This window comes from Ambystoma mexicanum, chromosome 4p (genome assembly GCF_040938575.1).
Source record: "Ambystoma mexicanum isolate Mex_15411 chromosome 4p, UKY_AmexF1_1, whole genome shotgun sequence".
Lineage (NCBI taxonomy): Eukaryota > Metazoa > Chordata > Amphibia > Caudata > Ambystomatidae > Ambystoma > Ambystoma mexicanum.
In genome coordinates, this window is record NC_090927.1 from 843,070,604 (window position 1) to 843,088,799 (window position 18,196).

Genomic DNA, 18,196 nt, shown 5'->3' on the forward strand with positions numbered 1-18,196 from the left:
TAGAAATGCTAAGAATATTACTCTTATGCATTTGCATTTAGTAAGCTAAGCCATGCAGCCACTTGCAATATGATACCACGCTCATCGCTCGATCAGCGCTCGATCAGGCGAGATATATAAGACTGGTGGGCCCATTCAGGACTCCTATGTCTGGTAGGATAACTTTAATCCATCCATCCTGTTTCTGTTGCAGGGAGGTGGAGAGAACAATCAATACAATAATGGCTTTCTTTCATGCCTCTTGAAGGACTCAATATTCTCTGTACTGCATTACATGTGAAAGTCGATTTATTACCCATGAACACACTACCTGTATGCTAATTCTATGTAAATAGGTAGCTCCAGCCCTCATGATGTTGTCCAACATTTCCGCTATAAAACGGGATACAATTATTTTGGAAACATACCAAATTTGAAAGGCAATGAGAAATGGCTCACTTCCTGAACTTGGCGCACAAAAAAGCCTACAGCACCTGGTATTCCCAGGCAGTCTCCCATCCAGGTACTAACTAGGCCCAACACTGCTTAGCTTCCGAGATCAGACGCATTCAGTGTGGTGTGGCCGTAGGCTCTGGGCCTAGTGAGTTTTGTACTTTTAAGCATCTAGTCAGCTAGACCTTGCAGTTTTGAAAGGCAATTGAGAAATGGCTCACTTCCTGAACTTGGAGCACAAAAAAGCCTACAGCACCTGGTATTCCCAGGCGGTCTCCCATCCAGGTACTAACTAGGCCCGACACTGCTTAGCTTCCGAGATCAGACCAGATCGGGCGCATTCAGTGTGGTGTGGCTGTAGGCTCTGGGCATTGTGAGTTTTGTACTTTTAAGCATCTAGTCGGCTAGACCTTGCAGTTTTGAAAGGCAATTGAGAAATGGCTCACTTCCTGAACTTGGAGTACAAAAAAGCCTACAGCACCTGGTATTCCCAGGCGGTCTCCCATCCAGGTACTAACTAGGCCCGACACTGCTTAGCTTCTGAGATGAGACCAGATCGGGCGCATTCAGTGTGGCGTGGCCGTAGGCTCTCAGCCTAGTGAGTTTTGTACTTTTAAGCATCTAGTCGGCTAGACCTTGCAGTTTTGAAAGGCAATTGAGAAATGGCTCACTTCCTGAACTTGGAGCACAAAAAAGCCTACAGCACCTGGTATTCCCAGGCGGTCTCCCAACCAGGTACTAACTAGGCCTGACACTACTTAACTTCCGAGATCAGACGAGATCGGGTGCATTCAGTGTGGTGTGACCGTAGGCTCTAGGAATGCTAAGAATATTACTCTTATGCATTTGCATTTAGTAAGCTAAGCCATGCAGCCACTTGCAACATGATACCACGCTCATCGCTCGATCAGGCTCGATCAGGCGAGATATATAAGACTGGTGGGCCCATTCAGGACTCCTATGTCTGGTAGGATAACTTTAATTCATCCATCCTGTGTCTGTTGCAGGGAGGTGGAGAGAAAAATCAACACAATAATGGTTTTCTTTCATGCCTCTTGAAGGACTCAATATTCTCTGTACTGCATTACATGTGAAAGTGGATTTATTACCCATGAACACACTACCTGTATGCTAATTCTATGTAAAAAGGTAACTCCAGCCCTCATGATGTTGTCCAACATTTCCGCTATAAAACGGGAGACAATTATTTTGGAAACATACCAAATTTGAAAAGTAATTGAGAAGTTGCGCAATTACTAATCATGGAGCACAAAATAGCCTACAGCACCTGGTATTGCCAGGCGGTATCCCATCCAGGTACTAACTAGGCCTGACATTGCTTAGCTTCGGAGATCAGACGAGATTGGGCGCATTCAGTGTGGTGTGGCCGTAGGCTCTGGGCCTAGTGAGTTTTGTACTTTTAAGCATCTAGTCAGCTAGACCTTGCAGTTTTGAAAGGCAATTGAGAAATGGCTCATTTCCTGAACTTGGAGCACAAAAAAGCCTACAGCACCTGGTATTCCCAGGCAGCCTCCCATCCAGGTACTAACTAGGCCCGACACTGCTTAGCTTCCGAGATCGGGCGCATTCAGTGTGGTGTGGCTGTAGACTCTGGGCTTAGTGAGTTTTGTACTTTTAAGCATCTAGTCGGCTAGACCTTGCAGTTTTGAAAGGCAATTGAGAAATGGCTCACTTCCTGAACTTGGAGTACAAAAAAGCCTACAGCACCTGGTATTCCCAGGCGGTCTCCCACCCAGGTACTAACTAGGTCCGACACTGCTTAGCTTCCGAGATCAGACGAGATCGGGCGCAGTCAGTGTGGTGTGGCTGCAGGCTCTGGGCCTAGTGAGTTTTGTACTTTTAAGCATCTAGTCAGCTAGACCTTGCAGTTTTGAAAGGCAATTGAGAAATGGCTCACTTCCTGAACTTGGAGCACAAAAAAGCCTACAGCACCTGGTATTCCCAGGCGGTCTCCCATCCAGGTACTAACGAGGCACGACACTGCTTAGCTTCCGAGATCAGACGAGATCGGGCGCATTCAGAGTGGTGTGGCCGTAGGCTCTGGGCCTTGTGAGTTTTGTACTTTTAAGCATCTAGTCGGCTAGACCTTGCAGTTTTGAAAGGCAATTGAGAAATGGCTCACTTCCTGAACTTGGCTCACTTCCTGAACTTGGAGTACAAAAAAAGCCTACAGCACCTGGTATTCCCAGGCGGTCTCCCATCCAGGTACTAACTAGGCCCGACACTGCTTAGCTTCTGAGATCAGGCGCATTCAGTGTGGTGTGGCCGTAGGCTCTGGGCCTAGTGAGTTTTGTACTTTTAAGCATCTAGTCGGCTAGACCTTTCAGTTTTGAAAGGCAATTGAAAAATGGCTCACTTCCTGAACTTGGAGCACAAAAAAGCCTCCAGCACCTGGTATTCCCAGGCGGTCTCCCATCCAGGTACTAACTAGGCCCGACACTGCTTAGCTTCCGAGATTAGACGAGATCGGGCGCAATCAGTGTGGTGTGGCCGTAGGCTCTGGGCCTAGTGAGTTTTGTACTTTTAAGCATCTAGTCAGCTAGACCTTGCAGTTTTGAAAGGCAATTGAGAAATGGCTCACTTCCTGAACTTGGAGCACAAAAAAGCCTACAGCACCTGGTATTCCCACGCGGTCTCCCATCCAGGTACTAACGAGGCCCGACACTGCTTAGCTTCCGATCGGGCGCATTCAGTGTGGTGTGGCCGTAGGCTCTGGGCCTTGTGAGTTTTGTACTTTTAAGCATCTAGTCGGCTAGACCTTGCAGTTTTGAAAGGCAATTGAGAAATGGCTCACTTCCTGAACTTGGAGTACAAAAAAAGCCTACAGCACCTGGTATTCCCAGGTGGTCTCCCATCCAGGTACTAACTAGGCCCGACACTGCTTAGCTTCTGAGATCAGATGAGATCGGGCGCATTTAGTGTGGTGTGGCCGTAGTCTCTGGGCCTAGTGAGTTTTGTACTTTTAAGCATCTAGTCGGCTAGACCTTGCAGTTTTGAAAGGCAATTGAGAAAGGGCTCACTTCCTGAACTTGGAGCACAAAAAAGCCTACAGCACCTGGTATTCCCAGGCGGTCTCCCATCCAGGTACTAACTAGGCCTAACACTGCTTAACTTCCGAGATCAGACGAGATCGGGTGCATTCAGTGTGGTAGGGCCGTAGGCTCTAGGAATGCTAAGAATATTACTCTTATGCATTTGCATTTAGTAAGCTAAGCCATGCAGCCACTTGCAACATGATACCACGCTCATCGCTCGATCAGGCGAGATATATAAGACTGGTGGGCCCATTCAGGACTCCTATGTCTGGTAGGATAACTTTAATTCATCCATCCTGTGTCTGTTGCAGGGAGGTGGAGAGAACAATCAATCCAATAATGGCTTTCTTTCATGCCTCTTGAAGGACTCAATATTCTCTGTACTGCATTACATGTGAAAGTCGATTTATTACCCATGAACACACTACCTGTATGCTAATTATATGTAAATAGGTAGCTCCAGCCCTCATGATGTTGTCCAACATTTCCGCTATAAAACGGGATCCAATTATTTTGGAAACATACCAAATTTGAAAGGCAATTGAGAAATGGCTCACTTCCTGAACTTGGCGCACAAAAAAGCCTACAGCACCTGGTATTCCCAGGCGGTCTCCCATCCAGGTACTAACTAGGCCCAACACTGCTTAGCTTCCGAGATCAGACGAGATCGGGCGCATTCAGTGTGGTGTGGCCGTAGGCTCTGGGCCTAGTGAGTTTTGTACTTTTAAGCATCTAGTCAGCTAGACCTTGCAGTTTTGAAAGGCAATTGAGAAATGGCTCACTTCCTGAACTTGGAGCACAAAAAAGCCTACAGCACCTGGTATTCCCAGGCGGTCTCCCATCCAGGTACTAACTAGGCCCGACACTGCTTAGCTTCCGAGATCAGACCAGATCGGGCGCATTCAGTGTGGTGTGGCTGTAGGCTCTGGGCATTGTGAGTTTTGTACTTTTAAGCATCTAGTCGGCTAGACCTTGCAGTTTTGAAAGGCAATTGAGAAATGGCTCACTTCCTGAACTTGGAGTACAAAAAAGCCTACAGCACCTGGTATTCCCAGGCGGTCTCCCATCCAGGTACTAACTAGGCCCAACACTGCTTAGCTTCTGAGACGAGATCGGGCGCATTCAGTGTGGCGTGGCCGTAGGCTCTCAGCCTAGTGAGTTTTGTACTTTTAAGCATCTAGTCGGCTAGACCTTGCAGTTTTGAAAGGCAATTGAGAAATGGCTCACTTCCTGAACTTGGAGCACAAAAAAGCCTACAGCACCTGGTATTCCCAGGCGGTCTCCCAACCAGGTACTAACTAGGCCTGACACTACTTAACTTCCGAGATCAGACGACATCGGGTGCATTCAGTGTGGTGTGACCGTAGGCTCTAGGAATGCTAAGAATATTACTCTTATGCATTTGCATTTAGTAAGCTAAGCCATGCAGCCACTTGCAACATGATACCACGCTCATCGCTCGATCAGGCTCGATCAGGCAAGATATATAAGACTGGTGGGCCCATTCAGGACTCCTATGTCTGGTAGGATAACTTTAATTCATCCATCCTGTGTCTGTTGCAGGGAGGTGGAGAGAACAATCAACACAATAATGGTTTTCTTTCATGCCTCTTGAAGGACTCAATATTCTCTGTACTGCATTACATGTGAAAGTGGATTTATTACCCATGAACACACTACCTGTATGCTAATTCTATGTAAAAAGGTAACTCCAGCCCTCATGATGTTGTCCAACATTTCCGCTATAAAACGGGATACAATTATTTTGGAAACATACCAAATTTGAAAAGTAATTGAGAAGTTGCGCAATTACTAATCATGGAGCCAAAATAGCCTACAGCACCTGGTATTGCCAGGCGGTATCCCATCCAGGTACTAACTAAGCCTGACATTGCTTAGCTTCGGAGATCAGACGAGATTGGGCGCATTCAGTGTGGTGTGGCCGTAGGCTCTGGGCCTAGTGAGTTTTGTACTTTTAAGCATCTAGTCGGCTAGACCTTGCAGTTTTGAAAGGCAATTGAGAAATGGCTCACTTCCTGAACTTGGAGCACAAAAAAGCCTAGAGCACCTGGTATTCCCAGGCGGTCTCCCATCCAGGTACTAACTAGGCCCGACACTGCTTAGCTTCCGAGATCAGACGAGATCGGGTGCATTCAGTGCGGTGTGGCCGTAGATTCTGGGCCTAGTGAGTTTTGTACTTTTAAGCATCTAGTCAGCTAGACCTTGCAGTTTTGAAAGGCAATTGAGAAATGGCTCACTTCCTGAACTTGGAGCACAAAAAAGCCTACAGCACCTGGTATTCCCAGGCGGTCTCCCATCCAGGTACTAACTAGGCCCGAAACTGCTTAGCTTCCGAGATCAGATGAGATCGGGCGCATTCAGTGTGGTGTGGCCGTAGGCTCTGGGCCTAGTGAGTTTTGTACTTTTAAGCATCTAGTCAGCTAGACCTTGCAGTTTTGAAAGGCAATTGAGAAATGGCTCATTTCCTGAACTTGGAGCACAAAAAAGCCTACAGCACCTGGTATTCCCAGGCAGCCTCCCATCCAGGTACTAACTAGGCCCGACACTGCTTAGCTTCCGAGATCGGGCGCATTCAGTGTGGTGTGGCTGTAGACTCTGGGCTTAGTGAGTTTTGTACTTTTAAGCATCTAGTCGGCTAGACCTTGCAGTTTTGAAAGGCAATTGAGAAATGGCTCACTTCCTGAACTTGGAGTACAAAAAAGCCTACAGCACCTGGTATTCCCAGGCGGTCTCCCACCCAGGTACTAACTAGGTCCGACACTGCTTAGCTTCCGAGATCAGACGAGATCGGGCGCAGTCAGTGTGGTGTGGCTGCAGGCTCTGGGCCTAGTGAGTTTTGTACTTTTAAGCATCTAGTCAGCTAGACCTTGCAGTTTTGAAAGGCAATTGAGAAATGGCTCACTTCCTGAACTTGGAGCACAAAAAAGCCTACAGCACCTGGTATTCCCAGGCGGTCTCCCATCCAGGTACTAACGAGGCACGACACTGCTTAGCTTCCGAGATCAGACGAGATCGGGCGCATTCAGAGTGGTGTGGCCGTAGGCTCTGGGCCTTGTGAGTTTTGTACTTTTAAGCATCTAGTCGGCTAGACCTTGCAGTTTTGAAAGGCAATTGAGAAATGGCTCACTTCCTGAACTTGGCTCACTTCCTGAACTTGGAGTACAAAAAAAGCCTACAGCACCTGGTATTCCCAGGCGGTCTCCCATCCAGGTACTAACTAGGCCCGACACTGCTTAGCTTCTGAGATCAGGCGCATTCAGTGTGGTGTGGCCGTAGGCTCTGGGCCTAGTGAGTTTTGTACTTTTAAGCATCTAGTCGGCTAGACCTTTCAGTTTTGAAAGGCAATTGAAAAATGGCTCACTTCCTGAACTTGGAGCACAAAAAAGCCTCCAGCACCTGGTATTCCCAGGCGGTCTCCCATCCAGGTACTAACTAGGCCCGACACTGCTTAGCTTCTGAGATTAGACGAGATCGGGCGCAATCAGTGTGGTGTGGCCGTAGGCTCTGGGCCTAGTGAGTTTTGTACTTTTAAGCATCTAGTCAGCTAGACCTTGCAGTTTTGAAAGGCAATTGAGAAATGGCTCACTTCCTGAACTTGGAGCACAAAAAAAGCCTACAGCACCTGGTATTCCCACGCGGTCTCCCATCCAGGTACTAACGAGGCCCGACACTGCTTAGCTTCCGATCGGGCGCATTCAGTGTGGTGTGGCCGTAGGCTCTGGGCCTTGTGAGTTTTGTACTTTTAAGCATCTAGTCGGCTAGACCTTGCAGTTTTGAAAGGCAATTGAGAAATGGCTCACTTCCTGAACTTGGAGTACAAAAAAAGCCTACAGCACCTGGTATTCCCAGGTGGTCTCCCATCCAGGTACTAACTAGGCCCGACACTGCTTAGCTTCTGAGATCAGATGAGATCGGGCGCATTTAGTGTGGTGTGGCCGTAGTCTCTGGGCCTAGTGAGTTTTGTACTTTTAAGCATCTAGTCGGCTAGACCTTGCAGTTTTGAAAGGCAATTGAGAAAGGGCTCACTTCCTGAACTTGGAGCACAAAAAAGCCTACAGCACCTGGTATTCCCAGGCGGTCTCCCATCCAGGTACTAACTAGGCCTAACACTGCTTAACTTCCGAGATCAGACGAGATCGGGTGCATTCAGTGTGGTAGGGCCGTAGGCTCTAGGAATGCTAAGAATATTACTCTTATGCATTTGCATTTAGTAAGCTAAGCCATGCAGCCACTTGCAACATGATACCACGCTCATCGCTCGATCAGGCTCGATCAGGCGAGATATATAAGACTGGTGGGCCCATTCAGGACTCCTATGTCTGGTAGGATAACTTTAATTCATCCATCCTGTGTCTGTTGCAGGGAGGTGGAGAGAACAATCAATCCAATAATGGCTTTCTTTCATGCCTCTTGAAGGACTCAATATTCTCTGTACTGCATTACATGTGAAAGTCGATTTATTACCCATGAACACACTACCTGTATGCTAATTATATGTAAATAGGTAGCTCCAGCCCTCATGATGTTGTCCAACATTTCCGCTATAAAACGGGATCCAATTATTTTGGAAACATACCAAATTTGAAAGGCAATTGAGAAATGGCTCACTTCCTGAACTTGGCGCACAAAAAAGCCTACAGCACCTGGTATTCCCAGGCGGTCTCCCATCCAGGTACTAACTAGGCCCAACACTGCTTAGCTTCCGAGATCAGACGAGATCGGGCGCATTCAGTGTGGTGTGGCCGTAGGCTCTGGGCCTAGTGAGTTTTGTACTTTTAAGCATCTAGTCAGCTAGACCTTGCAGTTTTGAAAGGCAATTGAGAAATGGCTCACTTCCTGAACTTGGAGCACAAAAAAGCCTACAGCACCTGGTATTCCCAGGCGGTCTCCCATCCAGGTACTAACTAGGCCCGACACTGCTTAGCTTCCGAGATCAGACCAGATCGGGCGCATTCAGTGTGGTGTGGCTGTAGGCTCTGGGCATTGTGAGTTTTGTACTTTTAAGCATCTAGTCGGCTAGACCTTGCAGTTTTGAAAGGCAATTGAGAAATGGCTCACTTCCTGAACTTGGAGTACAAAAAAAGCCTACAGCACCTGGTATTCCCAGGTGGTCTCCCATCCAGGTACTAACTAGGCCTGACATTGCTTAGCTTCGGAGATCAGACGAGATTGGGCGCATTCAGTGTGGTGTGGCCGTAGGCTCTGGGCCTAGTGAGTTTTGTACTTTTAAGCATCTAGTCAGCTAGACCTTGCAGTTTTGAAAGGCAATTGAGAAATGGCTCATTTCCTGAACTTGGAGCACAAAAAAGCCTACAGCACCTGGTATTCCCAGGCAGCCTCCCATCCAGGTACTAACTAGGCCCAACACTGCTTAGCTTCCGAGATCGGGCGCATTCAGTGTGGTGTGGCTGTAGATTCTGGGCTTAGTGAGTTTTGTACTTTTAAGCATCTAGTCGGCTAGACCTTGCAGTTTTGAAAGGCAATTGAGAAATGGCTCACTTCCTGAACTTGGAGTACAAAAAAGCCTACAGCACCTGGTATTCCCAGGCGGTCTCCCACCCAGGTACTAACTAGGTCCGACACTGCTTAGCTTCCGAGATCAGACGAGATCGGGCGCAGTCAGTGTGGTGTGGCTGCAGGCTCTGGGCCTAGTGAGTTTTGTACTTTTAAGCATCTAGTCAGCTAGACCTTGCAGTTTTGAAAGGCAATTGAGAAATGGCTCACTTCCTGAACTTGGAGCACAAAAAAGCCTACAGCACCTGGTATTCCCAGGCGGTCTCCCATCCAGGTACTAACGAGGCACGACACTGCTTAGCTTCCGAGATCAGACGAGATCGGGCACATTCAGAGTGGTGTGGCCGTAGGCTCTGGGCCTTGTGAGTTTTGTACTTTTAAGCATCTAGTCGGCTAGACCTTGCAGTTTTGAAAGGCAATTGAGAAATGGCTCACTTCCTGAACTTGGCTCACTTCCTGAACTTGGAGTACAAAAAAAGCCTACAGCACCTGGTATTCCCAGGCGGTCTCCCATCCAGGTACTAACGAGGCCCGACACTGCTTAGCTTCCGATATCAGACGAGATCGGGCGCATTCAGTGTGGTGTGGCCGTAGGCTCTGGGCCTTGTGAGTTTTGTACTTTTAAGCATCTAGTCGGCTAGACCTTGCGGTTTTGAAAGGCAATTGAGAAATGGCTCACTTCCTGAACTTGGAGCACAAAAAAGCCTACAGCACCTGGTATTCCCACGCGGTCTCCCATCCAGGTACTAACGAGGCCCGACACTGCTTAGCTTCCGATCGGGCGCATTCAGTGTGGTGTGGCCGTAGGCTCTGGGCCTTGTGAGTTTTGTACTTTTAAGCATCTAGTCGGCTAGACCTTGCAGTTTTGAAAGGCAATTGAGAAATGGCTCACTTCCTGAACTTGGAGTACAAAAAAAGCCTACAGCACCTGGTATTCCCAGGTGGTCTCCCATCCAGGTACTAACTAGGCCCGACACTGCTTAGCTTCTGAGATCAGATGAGATCGGGCGCATTTAGTGTGGTGTGGCCGTAGTCTCTGGGCCTAGTGAGTTTTGTACTTTTAAGCATCTAGTCGGCTAGACCTTGCAGTTTTGAAAGGCAATTGAGAAAGGGCTCACTTCCTGAACTTGGAGCACAAAAAAGCCTACAGCACCTGGTATTCCCAGGCGGTCTCCCATCCAGGTACTAACTAGGCCTAACACTGCTTAACTTCCGAGATCAGACGAGATCGGGTGCATTCAGTGTGGTGTGGCCGTAGGCTCTAGGAATGCTAAGAATATTACTCTTATGCATTTGCATTTAGTAAGCTAAGCCATGCAGCCACTTGCAACATGATACCACGCTCATCGCTCGATCAGGCTCGATCAGGCGAGATATATAAGACTGGTGGGCCCATTCAGGACTCCTATGTCTGGTAGGATAACTTTAATTCATCCATCCTGTGTCTGTTGCAGGGAGGTGGAGAGAACAATCAACACAATAATGGTTTTCTTTCATGCCTCTTGAAGGACTCAATATTCTCTGTACTGCATTACATGTGAAAGTCGATTTATTACCCATGAACACACTACCTGTATGCTAATTCTATGTAAAAAGGTAGCTCCAGCCCTCATGATGTTGTCCAACATTTCTGCTATAAAACAGGATACAATTATTTTGGAAACATACCAAATTTGAAAAATAATTGAGAAGTTGCGCAATTACTAATCATGGAGCACAAAAAAGCCTACAGCACCTGGTATTCCCAGGCAGTCTCCCATCCAGGTACTAACTAGGCCCGACATTGCTTAGCTTCTGAGATCAGATGAGATTGGGCGCATTCAGTGTGGTGTGGCCGTAGGCTCTGGCCCTAGTGAGTTTTGTACTTTTAAGCATCTAGTCGGCTAGACGTTGCAGTTTTGAAAGGCAATTGAGAAATGGCTCACTTCCTGAACTTGGAGTACAAAAAAGCCTACAGCACCTGGTATTCCCAGGTGGTCTCCCACCCAGGTACTAACTAGGTCTGACACTGCTTAGCTTCCGAGATCAGACGAGATCGGGCGCAGTCAGTGTGGTGTGGCCGCAGGCTCTGGGCCTAGTGAGTTTTGTACTTTTAAGCATCTAGTCAGCTAGACCTTGCAGTTTTGAAAGGCAATTGAGAAATGGCTCACTTCCTGAACTTGGAGCACAAAAAAGCCTACAGCACCTGGTATTCCCAGGCGGTCTCCCATCCAGGTACTAACGAGGCACGACACTGCTTAGCTTCCGAGATCAGAGGAGATCGGGCGCATTCAGTGTGGTGTGGCCGTAGGCTCTGGGCCTTGTGAGTTTTGTACTTTTAAGCATCTAGTCGGCTAGACCTTGCAGTTTTGAAAGGCAATTGAGAAATGGCTCACTTCCTGAACTTGGAGTACAAAAAAAGCCTACAGCACCTGGTATTCCCAGGCGGTCTCCCATCCAGGTACTAACTAGGCCCGACACTGCTTAGCTTCTGAGATCAGGCGCATTCAGTGTGGTGTGGCCGTAGGCTCTGGGCCTAGTGAGTTTTGTACTTTTAAGCATCTAGTCGGCTAGACCTTGCAGTTTTGAAAGGCAATTGAGAAATGGCTCACTTCCTGAACTTGGAGCACAAAAAAGCCTACAGCACCTGGTATTCCCAGGCAGTCTCCCATCCAGGTACTAACTAGGCCCGACACTGCTTAGCTTCCGAGATTAGACGAGATCGGGCGCAATCAGTGTGGTGTGGCCGTAGGCTCTGGGCCTAGTGAGTTTTGTACTTTTAAGCATCTAGTCAGCTAGACCTTGCAGTTTTGAAAGGCAATTGAGAAATGGCTCACTTCCTGAACTTGGAGCACAAAAAAGCCTACAGCACCTGGTATTCCCAGGCGGTCTCCCATGCAGGTACTAACGAGGCCCGACCCTGCTTAGCTTCTGAGATCGGGCGCATTCAGTGTGGTGTGGCCGTAGGCTCTGGACCTAGTGAGTTTTGTACTTTTAAGCATCTAGTCGGCTAGACCTTGCAGTTTTGAAAGGCAATTGAGAAAGGGCTCACTTCCTGAACTTGGAGCACAAAAAAGCCTACAGCACCTGGTATTCCCAGGCGGTCTCCCATCCAGGTACTAACTAGGCCTAACACTGCTTAACTTCCGAGATCAGACGAGATCGGGTGCATTCAGTGTGGTGTGGCCGTAGGCTCTAGGAATGCTAAGAATATTACTCTTATGCATTTGCATTTAGTAAGCTAAGCCATGCAGCCACTTGCAACATGATACCACGCTCATCGCTCGATCAGGCTCGATCAGGCGAGATATATAAGACTGGTGGGCCCATTCAGGACTCCTATGTCTGGTAGGATAACTTTAATTCATCCATCCTGTGTCTGTTGCAGGGAGGTGGAGAGAACAATCAACACAATAATGGTTTTCTTTCATGCCTCTTGAAGGACTCAATATTCTCTGTACTGCATTACATGTGAAAGTCGATTTATTACCCATGAACACACTACCTGTATGCTAATTCTATGTAAAAAGGAAGCTCCAGCCCTCATGATGTTGTCCAACATTTCTGCTATAAAACAGGATACAATTATTTTGGAAACATACCAAATTTGAAAAATAATTGAGAAGTTGCGCAATTACTAATCATGGAGCACAAAAAAGCCTACAGCACCTGGTATTCCCAGGCGGTCTCCCATCCAGGTACTAACTAGGCCCGACACTGCTTAGCTTCCGAGATGAGACGAGATCGGGCGCAATCAGTGTGGTGTGGCCGTAGGCTCTGGGCCTAGTGAGTTTTGTACTTTTAAGCATCTAGTCGGCTAGACCTTGCAGTTTTGAAAGGCAATTGAGAAATGACTCACTTCCTGAACTTGGAGCACAAAAAAGCCTACAGCACCTGGTATTCCCAGGCGGTCTCCCATCCAGGTACTAACGAGGCCCGACACTGCTTAGCTTCCGAGATCAGACGAGATCGGGCGCATTCAGTGTGGTGTGGCTGTAGGCTCTGGGCCTTGTGAGTTTTGTACTTTTAAGCATCTAGTCGGCTAGACCTTGCAGTTTTGAAAGGCAATTGAGAAATGGCTCACTTCCTGAACTTGGAGCACAAAAAAAGCCTACAGCACCTGGTATTCCCACGCGGTCTCCCATCCAGGTACTAACGAGGCCCGACACTGCTTAGCTTCCGAGATCAGACGAGATCGGGCGCATTCAGTGTGGTGTGGCCGTAGGCTCTGGGCCTTGTGAGTTTTGTACTTTTAAGCATCTAGTCGGCTAGACCTTGCAGTTTTGAAAGGCAATTGAGAAATGGCTCACTTCCTGAACTTGGAGTACAAAAAAAGCCTACAGCACCTGGTATTCCCAGGCGGTCTCCCATCCAGGTACTAACTAGGCCCGACACTGCTTAGCTTCTGAGATCAGATGAGATCGGGCGCATTTAGTGTGGTGTGGCCGTAGTCTCTGGGCCTAGTGAGTTTTGTACTTTTAAGCATCTAGTCGGCTAGACCTTGCAGTTTTGAAAGGCAATTGAGAAAGGGCTCACTTCCTGAACTTGGAGCACAAAAAAGCCTACAGCACCTGGTATTCCCAGGCGGTCTCCCATCCAGGTACTAACTAGGCCTAACACTGCTTAACTTCCGAGATCAGACGAGATCGGGTGCATTCAGTGTGGTGTGGCCATAGGCTCTAGGAATGCTAAGAATATTACTCTTATGCATTTGCATTTAGTAAGTTAAGCCATGCAGCCACTTGCAACATGATACCACGCTCATCGCTCGACCAGGCGAGATATATAAGACTGGTGGGCCCATTCAGGACTCCTATGTCTGGTAGGATAACTTTAATTCATCCATCCTGTGTCTGTTGCAGGGAGGTGGAGAGAACAATCAACACAATAATGGTTTTCTTTCATGCCTCTTGAAGGACTCAATATTCTCTGTACTGCATTACAAGTGAAAGTCGATTAATTACCCATGAACACACTACCTATATGCTAATTCTATGTAAAAAGGTAGCTCCAGCCCTCATGATGTTGTCCAACATTTCCGCTATAAAAAAGGATACAATTATTTTGGAAACATACCAAATTTGAAAAATAATTGAGAAGTTGCGCAATTACTAATCATGGAGCACAAAAAAGCCTACAGCACCTGGTATTCCCAGGCAGCCTCCCATCCAGGTACTAACTAGGCCCGACCCTGCTTAGCTTCCGAGATCAGACGAAATCGGGCACAATCAGTGTGGTGTGGCCGTAGGCTCTGGGCCTAGTGAGTTTTGTACTTTTAAGCATCTAGTCAGCTAGACCTTGCAGTTTTGAAAGGCAATTGAGAAATGGCTCACTTCCTGAACTTGGAGCACAAAAAAGCCTACAGCACCTGGTATTCCCAGGCGGTCTCCCACCCAGGTACTAACTAGGTCCAACACTGCTTATCTTCCGAGATCAGACGCAGTCAGTGTGGTGTGGCCGTAGGCTCTGGGCCTAGTGAGTTTTGTACTTTTAAGCATCTAGTCAGCTAGACCTTGCAGTTTTGAAAGGCAATTGAGAAATGGCTCACTTCCTGAACTTGGAGCACAAAAAAGCCTACAGCACCTGGTATTCCCAGGCGGTCTCCCATCCAGGTACTAACTAGGCCCGACACTGCTTAGCTTCCGAGATGAGACGAGATCGGGCGCAATCAGTGTGGTGTGGCCGTAGGCTCTGGGCCTAGTGAGTTTTGTACTTTTAAGCATCTAGTCAGCTAGACCTTGCAGTTTTGAAAGGCAATTGAGAAATGGCTCACTTCCTGAACTTGGAGCACAAAAAAGCCTACAGCACCTGGTATTCCCAGGCGGTCTCCCATCCAGGTACTAACTAGGCCCGACACTGCTTAGCTTCCGAGATGAGACGAGATCGGGCGCAATCAGTGTGGTGTGGCCGTAGGCTCTGGGCCTAGTGAGTTTTGTACTTTTAAGCATCTAGTCAGCTAGACCTTGCAGTTTTGAAAGGCAATTGAGAAATGGCTCACTTCCTGAACTTGGAGTACAAAAAAGCCTACAGCACCTGGTATTCCCAGGCGGTCTCCCACCCAGGTACTAACTAGGTCCGACACTGCTTAGCTTCCGAGATCAGACGAGATCGGGCGCAGTCAGTGTGGTGTGGCCGCAGGCTCTGGGCCTAGTGAGTTTTGTACTTTTAAGCATCTAGTCAGCTAGACCTTGCAGTTTTAAAAGGCAATTGAGAAATGGCTCACTTCCTGAAATTGGAGCACAAAAAAGCCTACAGCACCTGGTATTCCCAGGCGGTCTCCCATCCAGGTACTAACAAGGCACAACTCTGCTTAGCTTCCGAGATCAGACGAGATCGGGCGCATTCAGTGTGGTGTGGCCGTAGGCTCTGGGCCTTGTGAGTTTTGTACTTTTAAGCATCTAGTCGGCTAGACCTTGCAGTTTTGAAAGGCAATTGAGAAATGGCTCACTTCCTGAACTTGGAGTACAAAAAAAGCCTACAGCACCTGGTATTCCCAGGCGGTCTCCCATCCAGGTACTAACTAGGCCCGACACTGCTTAGCTTCTGAGATCAGGCGCATTCAGTGTGGTGTGGCTGTAGGCTCTGGGCCTAGTGAGTTTTGTACTTTTAAGCATCTAGTCGGCTAGACCTTGCAGTTTTGAAAGGCAATTGAGAAATGGCTCACTTCCTGAACTTGGAGCACAAAAAAGCCTACAGCACCTGGTATTCCCAGGCGGTCTCCCATCCAGGTACTAACTAGGCCCGTCACTGCTTAGCTTCCGAGATTAGACGAGATCGGGCGCAATCAGTGTGGTGTGGCCGTAGGCTCTGGGCCTAGTGAGTTTTGTACTTTTAAGCATCTAGTCAGCTAGACCTTGCAGTTTTGAAAGGCAATTGAGAAATGGCTCACTTCCTGAACTTGGAGCACAAAAAAGCCTACAGCACCTGGTATTCCCAGGCGGTCTCCCATCCAGGTACTAACGAGGCCCGACACTGCTTAGCTTCCGAGATCAGACGAGATCGGGCGCATTCAGTGTGGTGTGGCCGTAGGCTCTGGCCCTTGTGAGTTTTGTACTTTTAAGCATCTAGTCGGCTAGACCTTGCAGTTTTGAAAGGCAATTGAGAAATGGCTCACTTCCTGAACTTGAAGCACAAAAAAGCCTACAGCACCTGGTATTCCCACGCGGTCTCCCATCCAGGTACTAACGAGGCCCGACACTGCTTAGCTTCCGAGATCAGACGAGATCGGGCGCATTCAGTGTGGTGTGGCCGTAGGCTCTGGGCCTTGTGAGTTTTGTACTTTTAAGCATCTAGTCGGCTAGACCTTGCAGTTTTGAAAGGCAATTGAGAAAGGGCTCACTTCCTGAACTTGGAGCACAAAAAAGCCTACAGCACCTGGTATTCCCAGGCGGTCTCCCATCCAGGTACTAACTAGGCCTAACACTGCTTAACTTCCGAGATCAGACGAGATCGGGTGCATTCAGTGTGGTGTGGCCGTAGCCTCTAGGAATGCTAAGAATATTACTCTTATGCATTTGCATTTAGTAAGCTAAGCCATGCAGCCACTTGCAACATGATACCACGCTCATCGCTCGATCAGGCTCGATCAGGCGAGATATATAAGACTGGTGGGCCCATTCAGGACTCCTATGTCTGGGCGGATAACTTTAATTCATCCATCCTGTGTCTGTTGCAGGGAGGTGGAGAGAACAATCAACACAATAATGGTTTTCTTTCATGCCTCTTGAAGGACTCAATATTCTCTGTACTGCATTACATGTGAAAGTCGATTAATTACCCATGAACACACTACCTGTATGCTAATTCTATGTAAAAAGGTAGCTCCAGCCCTCATGATGTTGTCCAACATTTCCGCTATAAAACAGGATACAATTATTTTGGAAACATACCAAATTTGAAAAATAATTGAGAAGTTGCGCAATTACTAATCATGGAGCACAAAAAAGCCTACAGCACCTGGTATTCCCAGGCAGTCTCCCATCCAGGTACTAACTAGGCCCGACCCTGCTTAGCTTCCGAGATCGGGCGCATTCAGTGAGGTGTGGCCGTAGGCTCTGGGCCTAGTGAGTTTTGTACTTTTAAGCATCTAGTCGGCTAGACCTTGCAGTTTTGAAAGGCAATTGAGAAATGGCTCACTTCCTGAACTTGGAGCCCAAAAATGCCTACAGCACCTGGTATTCCCAGGCGGTCTCCAATCCAGGTACTAACTAGGCCCGACACTGCTTAGCTTCCGAGATCAGACGAGATCGGGCGCAATCAGTGTGGTGTGGCCGTAGGCTCTGGGCCTAGTGAGTTTTGTACTTTTAAGCATCTAGTCAGCTAGACCTTGCAGTTTTGAAAGGCAATTGAGAAATGGCTCACTTCCTGAACTTGGAGCACAAAAAAGCCTACAGCACCTGGTATTCCCAGGCGGTCTCCCATCCAGGTACTAACGAGGCCCGACCCTGCTTAGCTTCTGAGATCGGGCGCATTCAGTGTGGTGTGGCCGTAGGCTCTGGACCTAGTGAGTTTTGTACTTTTAAGCATCTAGTCGGCTAGACCTTGCAGTTTTGAAAGGCAATTGAGAAATGGCTCACTTCCTGAACTTGGAGCACAAAAAAAGCCTACAGCACCTGGTATTCCCAGGCGGTCTCCCATCCAGGTACTAACTAGGCCCAACACTGCTTAGCTTCCGAGATCAGACAAGATCGGGCGCAATCAGTGTGGTGTGGCCGTAGGCTCTGGGCCTAGTGAGTTTTGTACTTTTAAGCATCTAGTCAGCTAGACCTTGCAGTTTTGAAAGGCAATTGAGAAATGGCTCACTTCCTGAACTTGGAGCACAAAAAAGCCTACAGCACCTGGTATTCCCACGCAGTCTCCCATCCAGGTAGTAACGAGGCCCGACACTGCTTAGCTTCAGAGATCAGACGAGATCGGGCGCATTCAGTGTGGTGTGGCCATAGGCTCTGGGCCTTGTGAGTTTTGTACTTTTAAGCATCTAGTCGGCTAGACCTTGCATTTTTGAAAGGCAATTGAGAAATGGCTCACTTCCTGAACTTGGAGTACAAAAAAAGCCTACAGCACCTGGTATTCCCAGGCGGTCTCCCATCCAGGTACTAACTAGGCCCGACACTGCTTAGCTTCTGAGATCAGATGAGATCGGGCGCATTTAGTGTGGTGTGGCCGTAGGCTCTGGGCCTAGTGAGTTTTGTACT

The 18,196-nt window shown here is 48.0% G+C and overlaps 42 non-coding genes and 25 pseudogenes across 42 annotated transcripts; all 67 read right to left on the reverse strand.

Annotated features, from left to right (window-relative positions):
• Positions 1 to 461: 461 nt before the first annotated feature.
• On the reverse strand, positions 462 to 570 carry LOC138457787 (5S ribosomal RNA; annotated as a pseudogene).
• A 106-nt stretch (positions 571 to 676) lies between these two features.
• Positions 677 to 795, reverse strand: LOC138463821 (5S ribosomal RNA). Its single transcript, XR_011266405.1, has one exon. It is a non-coding gene; the product is annotated as a 5S ribosomal RNA (ribosomal RNA).
• A 106-nt stretch (positions 796 to 901) lies between these two features.
• LOC138456252 (5S ribosomal RNA) lies at positions 902 to 1,020 on the reverse strand (annotated as a pseudogene).
• Positions 1,021 to 1,126: 106 nt separating this feature from the next.
• On the reverse strand, positions 1,127 to 1,245 carry LOC138453868 (5S ribosomal RNA). The gene has a single exon (XR_011260570.1). It is a non-coding gene; the product is annotated as a 5S ribosomal RNA (ribosomal RNA).
• Positions 1,246 to 1,708: 463 nt separating this feature from the next.
• Positions 1,709 to 1,827, reverse strand: LOC138458741 (5S ribosomal RNA; annotated as a pseudogene).
• A 106-nt stretch (positions 1,828 to 1,933) lies between these two features.
• LOC138457649 (5S ribosomal RNA) lies at positions 1,934 to 2,042 on the reverse strand (annotated as a pseudogene).
• A 106-nt stretch (positions 2,043 to 2,148) lies between these two features.
• On the reverse strand, positions 2,149 to 2,267 carry LOC138465285 (5S ribosomal RNA). The gene has a single exon (XR_011267858.1). It is a non-coding gene; the product is annotated as a 5S ribosomal RNA (ribosomal RNA).
• Positions 2,268 to 2,373: 106 nt separating this feature from the next.
• On the reverse strand, positions 2,374 to 2,492 carry LOC138454923 (5S ribosomal RNA). Its single transcript, XR_011261579.1, has one exon. It is a non-coding gene; the product is annotated as a 5S ribosomal RNA (ribosomal RNA).
• A 125-nt stretch (positions 2,493 to 2,617) lies between these two features.
• On the reverse strand, positions 2,618 to 2,726 carry LOC138455888 (5S ribosomal RNA; annotated as a pseudogene).
• A 106-nt stretch (positions 2,727 to 2,832) lies between these two features.
• LOC138455105 (5S ribosomal RNA) lies at positions 2,833 to 2,951 on the reverse strand. Its single transcript, XR_011261748.1, has one exon. It is a non-coding gene; the product is annotated as a 5S ribosomal RNA (ribosomal RNA).
• Positions 2,952 to 3,057: 106 nt separating this feature from the next.
• Positions 3,058 to 3,164, reverse strand: LOC138457545 (5S ribosomal RNA; annotated as a pseudogene).
• A 107-nt stretch (positions 3,165 to 3,271) lies between these two features.
• LOC138454758 (5S ribosomal RNA) lies at positions 3,272 to 3,390 on the reverse strand. Its single transcript, XR_011261420.1, has one exon. It is a non-coding gene; the product is annotated as a 5S ribosomal RNA (ribosomal RNA).
• Positions 3,391 to 3,496: 106 nt separating this feature from the next.
• LOC138461071 (5S ribosomal RNA) lies at positions 3,497 to 3,615 on the reverse strand. Its single transcript, XR_011263712.1, has one exon. It is a non-coding gene; the product is annotated as a 5S ribosomal RNA (ribosomal RNA).
• Positions 3,616 to 4,068: 453 nt separating this feature from the next.
• LOC138462278 (5S ribosomal RNA) lies at positions 4,069 to 4,187 on the reverse strand. The gene has a single exon (XR_011264879.1). It is a non-coding gene; the product is annotated as a 5S ribosomal RNA (ribosomal RNA).
• Positions 4,188 to 4,293: 106 nt separating this feature from the next.
• Positions 4,294 to 4,412, reverse strand: LOC138463822 (5S ribosomal RNA). Its single transcript, XR_011266406.1, has one exon. It is a non-coding gene; the product is annotated as a 5S ribosomal RNA (ribosomal RNA).
• A 106-nt stretch (positions 4,413 to 4,518) lies between these two features.
• Positions 4,519 to 4,632, reverse strand: LOC138457485 (5S ribosomal RNA; annotated as a pseudogene).
• Positions 4,633 to 4,738: 106 nt separating this feature from the next.
• Positions 4,739 to 4,857, reverse strand: LOC138455646 (5S ribosomal RNA; annotated as a pseudogene).
• A 462-nt stretch (positions 4,858 to 5,319) lies between these two features.
• Positions 5,320 to 5,438, reverse strand: LOC138459269 (5S ribosomal RNA; annotated as a pseudogene).
• A 106-nt stretch (positions 5,439 to 5,544) lies between these two features.
• Positions 5,545 to 5,663, reverse strand: LOC138454586 (5S ribosomal RNA). The gene has a single exon (XR_011261256.1). It is a non-coding gene; the product is annotated as a 5S ribosomal RNA (ribosomal RNA).
• A 106-nt stretch (positions 5,664 to 5,769) lies between these two features.
• LOC138462739 (5S ribosomal RNA) lies at positions 5,770 to 5,888 on the reverse strand. The gene has a single exon (XR_011265332.1). It is a non-coding gene; the product is annotated as a 5S ribosomal RNA (ribosomal RNA).
• A 106-nt stretch (positions 5,889 to 5,994) lies between these two features.
• On the reverse strand, positions 5,995 to 6,103 carry LOC138457650 (5S ribosomal RNA; annotated as a pseudogene).
• A 106-nt stretch (positions 6,104 to 6,209) lies between these two features.
• Positions 6,210 to 6,328, reverse strand: LOC138465286 (5S ribosomal RNA). The gene has a single exon (XR_011267859.1). It is a non-coding gene; the product is annotated as a 5S ribosomal RNA (ribosomal RNA).
• A 106-nt stretch (positions 6,329 to 6,434) lies between these two features.
• Positions 6,435 to 6,553, reverse strand: LOC138454924 (5S ribosomal RNA). The gene has a single exon (XR_011261580.1). It is a non-coding gene; the product is annotated as a 5S ribosomal RNA (ribosomal RNA).
• A 125-nt stretch (positions 6,554 to 6,678) lies between these two features.
• LOC138455889 (5S ribosomal RNA) lies at positions 6,679 to 6,787 on the reverse strand (annotated as a pseudogene).
• Positions 6,788 to 6,893: 106 nt separating this feature from the next.
• Positions 6,894 to 7,012, reverse strand: LOC138455804 (5S ribosomal RNA; annotated as a pseudogene).
• Positions 7,013 to 7,119: 107 nt separating this feature from the next.
• LOC138457546 (5S ribosomal RNA) lies at positions 7,120 to 7,226 on the reverse strand (annotated as a pseudogene).
• Positions 7,227 to 7,333: 107 nt separating this feature from the next.
• Positions 7,334 to 7,452, reverse strand: LOC138454759 (5S ribosomal RNA). Its single transcript, XR_011261421.1, has one exon. It is a non-coding gene; the product is annotated as a 5S ribosomal RNA (ribosomal RNA).
• Positions 7,453 to 7,558: 106 nt separating this feature from the next.
• Positions 7,559 to 7,677, reverse strand: LOC138461074 (5S ribosomal RNA). The gene has a single exon (XR_011263714.1). It is a non-coding gene; the product is annotated as a 5S ribosomal RNA (ribosomal RNA).
• Positions 7,678 to 8,140: 463 nt separating this feature from the next.
• On the reverse strand, positions 8,141 to 8,259 carry LOC138462400 (5S ribosomal RNA). Its single transcript, XR_011264999.1, has one exon. It is a non-coding gene; the product is annotated as a 5S ribosomal RNA (ribosomal RNA).
• Positions 8,260 to 8,365: 106 nt separating this feature from the next.
• LOC138463823 (5S ribosomal RNA) lies at positions 8,366 to 8,484 on the reverse strand. Its single transcript, XR_011266407.1, has one exon. It is a non-coding gene; the product is annotated as a 5S ribosomal RNA (ribosomal RNA).
• Positions 8,485 to 8,591: 107 nt separating this feature from the next.
• LOC138456051 (5S ribosomal RNA) lies at positions 8,592 to 8,710 on the reverse strand (annotated as a pseudogene).
• Positions 8,711 to 8,816: 106 nt separating this feature from the next.
• Positions 8,817 to 8,925, reverse strand: LOC138458163 (5S ribosomal RNA; annotated as a pseudogene).
• Positions 8,926 to 9,031: 106 nt separating this feature from the next.
• Positions 9,032 to 9,150, reverse strand: LOC138453832 (5S ribosomal RNA). The gene has a single exon (XR_011260536.1). It is a non-coding gene; the product is annotated as a 5S ribosomal RNA (ribosomal RNA).
• A 106-nt stretch (positions 9,151 to 9,256) lies between these two features.
• LOC138455318 (5S ribosomal RNA) lies at positions 9,257 to 9,375 on the reverse strand. Its single transcript, XR_011261955.1, has one exon. It is a non-coding gene; the product is annotated as a 5S ribosomal RNA (ribosomal RNA).
• A 125-nt stretch (positions 9,376 to 9,500) lies between these two features.
• LOC138465254 (5S ribosomal RNA) lies at positions 9,501 to 9,619 on the reverse strand. The gene has a single exon (XR_011267829.1). It is a non-coding gene; the product is annotated as a 5S ribosomal RNA (ribosomal RNA).
• Positions 9,620 to 9,725: 106 nt separating this feature from the next.
• Positions 9,726 to 9,832, reverse strand: LOC138457547 (5S ribosomal RNA; annotated as a pseudogene).
• Positions 9,833 to 9,939: 107 nt separating this feature from the next.
• On the reverse strand, positions 9,940 to 10,058 carry LOC138454761 (5S ribosomal RNA). The gene has a single exon (XR_011261423.1). It is a non-coding gene; the product is annotated as a 5S ribosomal RNA (ribosomal RNA).
• Positions 10,059 to 10,164: 106 nt separating this feature from the next.
• On the reverse strand, positions 10,165 to 10,283 carry LOC138457580 (5S ribosomal RNA). The gene has a single exon (XR_011262265.1). It is a non-coding gene; the product is annotated as a 5S ribosomal RNA (ribosomal RNA).
• Positions 10,284 to 10,746: 463 nt separating this feature from the next.
• LOC138455772 (5S ribosomal RNA) lies at positions 10,747 to 10,865 on the reverse strand (annotated as a pseudogene).
• A 106-nt stretch (positions 10,866 to 10,971) lies between these two features.
• LOC138455005 (5S ribosomal RNA) lies at positions 10,972 to 11,090 on the reverse strand. The gene has a single exon (XR_011261653.1). It is a non-coding gene; the product is annotated as a 5S ribosomal RNA (ribosomal RNA).
• Positions 11,091 to 11,196: 106 nt separating this feature from the next.
• On the reverse strand, positions 11,197 to 11,315 carry LOC138454974 (5S ribosomal RNA). Its single transcript, XR_011261625.1, has one exon. It is a non-coding gene; the product is annotated as a 5S ribosomal RNA (ribosomal RNA).
• Positions 11,316 to 11,422: 107 nt separating this feature from the next.
• Positions 11,423 to 11,531, reverse strand: LOC138455890 (5S ribosomal RNA; annotated as a pseudogene).
• A 106-nt stretch (positions 11,532 to 11,637) lies between these two features.
• Positions 11,638 to 11,756, reverse strand: LOC138454745 (5S ribosomal RNA). The gene has a single exon (XR_011261408.1). It is a non-coding gene; the product is annotated as a 5S ribosomal RNA (ribosomal RNA).
• A 106-nt stretch (positions 11,757 to 11,862) lies between these two features.
• Positions 11,863 to 11,971, reverse strand: LOC138459214 (5S ribosomal RNA; annotated as a pseudogene).
• A 106-nt stretch (positions 11,972 to 12,077) lies between these two features.
• On the reverse strand, positions 12,078 to 12,196 carry LOC138457592 (5S ribosomal RNA). The gene has a single exon (XR_011262267.1). It is a non-coding gene; the product is annotated as a 5S ribosomal RNA (ribosomal RNA).
• A 463-nt stretch (positions 12,197 to 12,659) lies between these two features.
• Positions 12,660 to 12,778, reverse strand: LOC138454762 (5S ribosomal RNA). The gene has a single exon (XR_011261424.1). It is a non-coding gene; the product is annotated as a 5S ribosomal RNA (ribosomal RNA).
• A 106-nt stretch (positions 12,779 to 12,884) lies between these two features.
• On the reverse strand, positions 12,885 to 13,003 carry LOC138462492 (5S ribosomal RNA). The gene has a single exon (XR_011265088.1). It is a non-coding gene; the product is annotated as a 5S ribosomal RNA (ribosomal RNA).
• Positions 13,004 to 13,110: 107 nt separating this feature from the next.
• LOC138462710 (5S ribosomal RNA) lies at positions 13,111 to 13,229 on the reverse strand. Its single transcript, XR_011265305.1, has one exon. It is a non-coding gene; the product is annotated as a 5S ribosomal RNA (ribosomal RNA).
• A 107-nt stretch (positions 13,230 to 13,336) lies between these two features.
• Positions 13,337 to 13,455, reverse strand: LOC138454849 (5S ribosomal RNA). Its single transcript, XR_011261506.1, has one exon. It is a non-coding gene; the product is annotated as a 5S ribosomal RNA (ribosomal RNA).
• A 106-nt stretch (positions 13,456 to 13,561) lies between these two features.
• LOC138461777 (5S ribosomal RNA) lies at positions 13,562 to 13,680 on the reverse strand. The gene has a single exon (XR_011264384.1). It is a non-coding gene; the product is annotated as a 5S ribosomal RNA (ribosomal RNA).
• Positions 13,681 to 14,133: 453 nt separating this feature from the next.
• LOC138455762 (5S ribosomal RNA) lies at positions 14,134 to 14,252 on the reverse strand (annotated as a pseudogene).
• Positions 14,253 to 14,358: 106 nt separating this feature from the next.
• On the reverse strand, positions 14,359 to 14,467 carry LOC138458948 (5S ribosomal RNA; annotated as a pseudogene).
• A 106-nt stretch (positions 14,468 to 14,573) lies between these two features.
• LOC138454763 (5S ribosomal RNA) lies at positions 14,574 to 14,692 on the reverse strand. Its single transcript, XR_011261425.1, has one exon. It is a non-coding gene; the product is annotated as a 5S ribosomal RNA (ribosomal RNA).
• Positions 14,693 to 14,798: 106 nt separating this feature from the next.
• Positions 14,799 to 14,917, reverse strand: LOC138454764 (5S ribosomal RNA). Its single transcript, XR_011261426.1, has one exon. It is a non-coding gene; the product is annotated as a 5S ribosomal RNA (ribosomal RNA).
• Positions 14,918 to 15,023: 106 nt separating this feature from the next.
• On the reverse strand, positions 15,024 to 15,142 carry LOC138465129 (5S ribosomal RNA). Its single transcript, XR_011267703.1, has one exon. It is a non-coding gene; the product is annotated as a 5S ribosomal RNA (ribosomal RNA).
• Positions 15,143 to 15,248: 106 nt separating this feature from the next.
• LOC138454634 (5S ribosomal RNA) lies at positions 15,249 to 15,367 on the reverse strand. The gene has a single exon (XR_011261302.1). It is a non-coding gene; the product is annotated as a 5S ribosomal RNA (ribosomal RNA).
• Positions 15,368 to 15,474: 107 nt separating this feature from the next.
• LOC138455928 (5S ribosomal RNA) lies at positions 15,475 to 15,583 on the reverse strand (annotated as a pseudogene).
• A 106-nt stretch (positions 15,584 to 15,689) lies between these two features.
• Positions 15,690 to 15,808, reverse strand: LOC138454273 (5S ribosomal RNA). Its single transcript, XR_011260958.1, has one exon. It is a non-coding gene; the product is annotated as a 5S ribosomal RNA (ribosomal RNA).
• A 106-nt stretch (positions 15,809 to 15,914) lies between these two features.
• Positions 15,915 to 16,033, reverse strand: LOC138461908 (5S ribosomal RNA). Its single transcript, XR_011264514.1, has one exon. It is a non-coding gene; the product is annotated as a 5S ribosomal RNA (ribosomal RNA).
• A 106-nt stretch (positions 16,034 to 16,139) lies between these two features.
• LOC138462711 (5S ribosomal RNA) lies at positions 16,140 to 16,258 on the reverse strand. The gene has a single exon (XR_011265306.1). It is a non-coding gene; the product is annotated as a 5S ribosomal RNA (ribosomal RNA).
• Positions 16,259 to 16,364: 106 nt separating this feature from the next.
• LOC138463132 (5S ribosomal RNA) lies at positions 16,365 to 16,483 on the reverse strand. Its single transcript, XR_011265718.1, has one exon. It is a non-coding gene; the product is annotated as a 5S ribosomal RNA (ribosomal RNA).
• A 463-nt stretch (positions 16,484 to 16,946) lies between these two features.
• On the reverse strand, positions 16,947 to 17,055 carry LOC138457551 (5S ribosomal RNA; annotated as a pseudogene).
• A 106-nt stretch (positions 17,056 to 17,161) lies between these two features.
• Positions 17,162 to 17,280, reverse strand: LOC138454353 (5S ribosomal RNA). Its single transcript, XR_011261034.1, has one exon. It is a non-coding gene; the product is annotated as a 5S ribosomal RNA (ribosomal RNA).
• A 106-nt stretch (positions 17,281 to 17,386) lies between these two features.
• Positions 17,387 to 17,495, reverse strand: LOC138458297 (5S ribosomal RNA; annotated as a pseudogene).
• Positions 17,496 to 17,602: 107 nt separating this feature from the next.
• On the reverse strand, positions 17,603 to 17,721 carry LOC138463152 (5S ribosomal RNA). Its single transcript, XR_011265738.1, has one exon. It is a non-coding gene; the product is annotated as a 5S ribosomal RNA (ribosomal RNA).
• A 106-nt stretch (positions 17,722 to 17,827) lies between these two features.
• LOC138455968 (5S ribosomal RNA) lies at positions 17,828 to 17,946 on the reverse strand (annotated as a pseudogene).
• A 107-nt stretch (positions 17,947 to 18,053) lies between these two features.
• Positions 18,054 to 18,172, reverse strand: LOC138465199 (5S ribosomal RNA). Its single transcript, XR_011267774.1, has one exon. It is a non-coding gene; the product is annotated as a 5S ribosomal RNA (ribosomal RNA).
• Positions 18,173 to 18,196: the final 24 nt, after the last annotated feature.